Source organism: Mus pahari, chromosome 22 (assembly GCF_900095145.1).
Source record: "Mus pahari chromosome 22, PAHARI_EIJ_v1.1, whole genome shotgun sequence".
Taxonomy (NCBI): Eukaryota; Metazoa; Chordata; class Mammalia; order Rodentia; family Muridae; genus Mus; species Mus pahari.
Window position 1 is genome coordinate 2988399 of NC_034611.1, and position 4806 is coordinate 2993204.

Genomic DNA, 4806 nt, shown 5'->3' on the forward strand with positions numbered 1-4806 from the left:
CTGGGTCATATAAAGTTTGCAAGACCACGGGGCCTCTATTCTCAGTGATGGCCAATTAGGCCATCTTCTGCTACATATGCAGCTAGAGAAACAAACTCAGGGGGTACTGGTTAGTTCATATTGTTGCTCCACCTACAGGGTTGCAGCCCCCTTCAGCTCCTTGGGTACTTTCTCTAGCTCCTCCATTGGAGACCCTGTGTTCCATCCAATATCTGGCTGTGAGCATCCACTTCGGTGTTTGCCAGGCACTGGCATAGCCTCACAAGAGGCCGCAATATCAGAAGACCCATTTCTTTAGAGCAGTGTAAAAGTGTGAAGGATGGAAGTACCTAAATATCTGCGAGACTGAGACTCTGCCTGTGACGTCCTAAAATCAAAATACTTGACCATTGAGAAAACACAGCTGGATTTTTGTTAAGAGGTGAGACAGGGTGGCAGGACTTCCTCTTTTGAACTAAACTAACCCAACCCCCAGAGAACCGCCTCGAACTGCCTCCTGACCCAGCTTCTGGAGCTTGTGTTCAGTCCAGAGAAGGCTGGTCCGTCCTGGGCTCAGTTGGGAGCTGGAGGTTGAGAGGTCACATTGGTTTTTCCGTGGCATCGTAGGCTTTCAGACAGAAGGGAACCCAAAATGACTAATGGCAAGAGCCCTAAGAATGTTGGGTAATTGAGCTGTGAGGTCTGACTAGCAGAGGACCAGCGTCTGCTGTAGGCAAGATCTCAGGGAAGATGATCTCCAAAGGTTCCAGCAAGCCTTTTCCCTGCCTGCTATGATGGTTAAGAACTGATGTTGTCTGGTGTAGTGACTGACTCACACACTGTCAGCCCAGCTCTTGGCAGGCTAACACAGAAGGGTTGTCCTGAGTATAAAGATCACACAGCCTCAGAAGGAGTGTCCCTGCCTTAAACAAAATTTTAAAATACAAAGTAAGAATGTTTCCAAGCAGATTCTTACTGAAGAGTAGGAGAAAAGGGATTGCCACCCCAAGGGATAAGAACCACACAGGAAGATGAACAGAATCAACTAACTTGGACGCTTGTTGGGTATTGGAACCTTTAGGCTCTCAGAGACTGAACCACCAACCAAAGAGCATACATAGGCTGAACAGAGCCCCCTCCTCCAGCACATACGTAGCAGATGTGCAGCTTGGTCTTCATGTGGGTCCCGAACAACTGGAGCAAGACCTATCTCAAAACCTGTTGTCTGCTCATGGGATATGTTCTTCTAGCTCGGCTGCCTTGTCTAATCTCAATGAGAAAGGATGTACCCAGCCCTGCAGAGACTTGATGTGCCATGGTAGGGGCATACCAAGTGGGACCCCACCCTCTCAGAGGAGAAGGGGAGGGGATAGGGGAAGATTTTGGCAGGGTGTAACCAGGAGGGATCAGTGAGCAGTAATGAATAATAAAAAATATGTTTCTTAACATGGTGGAAGAAGGAGAAGGCAAAAGGATCACATGAGTTCTTGGTCGGCATGGACCACAGCATAAGACCCTGACTCAAAAAACAGACAAACAAATAAACTTAAAAACTAGTGTGGAGGCTAGTTTTATGCCAACCTGACACAAGCTGAACTCAACTGAAAGGCGGAAACCTCCATAGAACAAATGCTACCATAACATCCATCTGTAGAACATTTTTTTAAATTAGTGATTGATGAGGGAGGTTCCACATCATTGTGGGTGGGGCCATCCCTGTGCTGAAGGTCCTGGGTTCTATAAAGAAGCAGGTTGGGCAAGCCATGAGGAGCAAGCCATCAAGCAGCACCCCTTAATGGCCTCAGCAATAACTCCAGTCTCCAGGTCTCTGCCCTGTGTGAGTTCCTGTCCTGACATCATTAAATAAGCAATAATTATATGGAAATATAAGCCAAGTGTACCCTTTTCACCCACACTTACTTTTGTTCACCATATTTCATCAGAGCAATAGTAACCATTACTGGAACAGAAATTGTTGCAGGATTGTGCGTTATTACTATGACAGACATAGCCATGTATTTCAGAGAGGATTGTGGGAAGACTTGAGAGAGGATTGTGGGAAGACTTGAGAGTTCTGGGATAGAAAAGCCATTGAGCTGAGAGCTCTGTAAGCTGTTTTGTGAGAACATGGAAGATAAGAATGTTAAGAGAAGTGCAAACGATGGAGGCTTGGCTTGTAAAATTCCAGGAGATTTGAGAGTCACTATCAGAGTCATTAAGAATCTATGGTTTTGGTCAGCTGGGGGCTGAAAAATTGTCTGTGATTAACAAGAAGCCAGAACCACTAAAGTGAAACTTGTGCTTTATGGGGGTAGTTGACACTGCTCAAATGGAGCTGAGAAATTAGTGGTGATTAAGGAGAAACCTCAGCCTCACGGTGGTGATGGGAAGACTTTCCTCAGAGTAAGCACACAGAAGCTGTGCTCTAGTGGCTGCCGAGGGAGGGTGTGCATCCTGCTGACGGCAGATCTAGGTAGAATGAGAGCCACCCACGTGTACTGGTTTTGAAGGCGTGCAGGAGTCATGAACAAAGTTTGAGGCTTGGCAGTGTGAGAGGTCAGGGTGGGCCATTGGAGAAGATGCTGCCTCAGTAGCAGTTGAAATCCCAGCATTGAAGGGGTCATGGAGAGAAGTTGAGGCTTGGTACCATAAAGAGACCTCAGGAGAGGGTATTGGTGAAAGTGCAGCCCTGTGGCAGCCAAGGCCCCAGCAGTTCGGAAATGCCAATACCATGGAATGACCACCAAGAACAGCAGCAGCAGTGGAGTGGAGTCAGCAGGAAGGCAGAAGACAAGCTGCGTGTTCTGAAGAGGGTAAAGCCCGAGAAGTGACCCGGGCCTCTTAGAAGAACCCAGAAGATTGTAAGTCAATACCAGACATTGGGCATTGAGTAACTTACACAGTTAAGGTTTGGTTCTATTTAGATTTTACTATAATGGTGACCCAATTCCCCCCTCTTAGAGTAGGGAATTATTTGACTTATTTTTTAAATTATTTTACAAATAAGAGACTTTGAACTTTTAATGAAATTTTGAAATTTTACCAAGACTGGATTTTAAAAGAGATTGAATATTATTTAAAGAGACTGAATTGTTGAATGTTTGAATCTTTAAAGACTGTTTTAAAGACTTTTAGATTTGAAATGTTAATATTGTAATGTTGATATTTACTTGTGATCCTGGGGGCTGACCAGAAAGGAAAGACTATGGCTTAACAGATAGGTGTTTCTATGTCAAGTTGACAAAGGGTCAATTGTGCATGATAGTTTTATGTCAACCTGATATAAGCCACAGTCATGTGAAAGTATGGAACTTCAACTGAGAAAATGCTTCCATAAGATCCTGCTGTAGGGCATTCATTATTAATGATTGATGAGGGAGGGGCTGGGCCCTGGGTTCTATGAGAAAGCAGACTGATGAGGCCATGATGAGCAAACCAGTAAGCCTCAGTTGCCCATGGCCTCTGCATCCGTGCTTGCTTTCAGATGCCTGCCCTGTCTGAGTTCTTGTCCTGACTTCCTTCAGTGGTGAAGAGTGAAGCTGTGGAGGTGCAAGCTGATCCTTTCCTTCCCAAGTTGTTTGGGCCATGGCAATAGTAACAGCCATAGTGACCCTGGAGAAAATGAATAGAAAGCAGAAATTCCTCAGACCCCATATTAGAATCTAAGTGTTTTATTGCACTGTATGCAGCACATGTAAATTTATTCCTTCTAATCTGAGTTTCTTCATCTGAACTGGGCCAAAAGAGTGGTTCAGCAAGTGCCATGCTTCTGTAGTCAGTAACACTGGAAACGCTCTCCAGGAGGGGAAATCCAGAAGCAGGGGCAAGCCTTAGGTGAGGGGACATTTCATAGTTCAGCCTTTAGGATAGATCCAAAGCCAGGTGGGTGTTACAGCTTGTCATCCCACTCTCTCAGAGGCTGTTGAAGAAAGATTACAAGCTGACCACTCTCCAGAGCTGTGAGACATTAACATATAAAGCAAATAACAAACAAAACCCCTCAGGGGAGTGGGTTCAGTGTTGGGATTGCCCTTGTAACAAGTGTCTCAAAGGAGCAAACAGACCCACAAAAGAAGTTACATTGAATACTGACAATAGTAAGAATTTGGATAAATAAAGAAATGGAGCAGATTTTCAAAGATCAATATTTAAAATTGGTTATTTTCTCATAATTTTATTCTCAGGATGCCCCACAAACAAGCACACAGACTTCCAACCCACGACTCACACGGACACTGTTGCGATCACACGGACACTGCTGCGATCATGTCCTCTGAATTCACTATTAACAGCAGTCTGCATGTAATTCTGTAATCGATACAGAAGAAAAAAATCTCAAGAAGTTTCTGTCTCATGGATTTAGTGAAAAATTTCTAGCAAGATATAGTAATGGTAAAGGAGAGACGTGGAGCTATAGCTTAGAGTCATAGCTACTGCCCAGTGAGTGGTCAGGAACCCTTGAGCTCAATCCCCAGCAGCATATGAGCAGGGGAGTCTCATACACCAGCAGTTCCAGCGATGGATCAGGAATTCAGTCATCCCCAGCTACTCTGGGTCTTCAGAAAGAACAAACACAATGTAGAAAAAAAAAAATCTCCAAGGGGGGTGGGCGAATAAAACAACAAAGGAAACCAAAGATAAAAAGGAGGAGTTCCATTTCTCATAAGCCCTAGATTAAATTGCTGAATCTCTAGGGCAAGAGCTGTCATGGAGAAATTCAAAGTTCTTCTTTCTTTGCCACTATGACTCAAGCATGCTGTGTCCTTAGAGCAAAGGAGAGAAAGAGAGAGAGAGAGAGAGAGAGAGAGAGAGAGAGAGAGAGAGAGA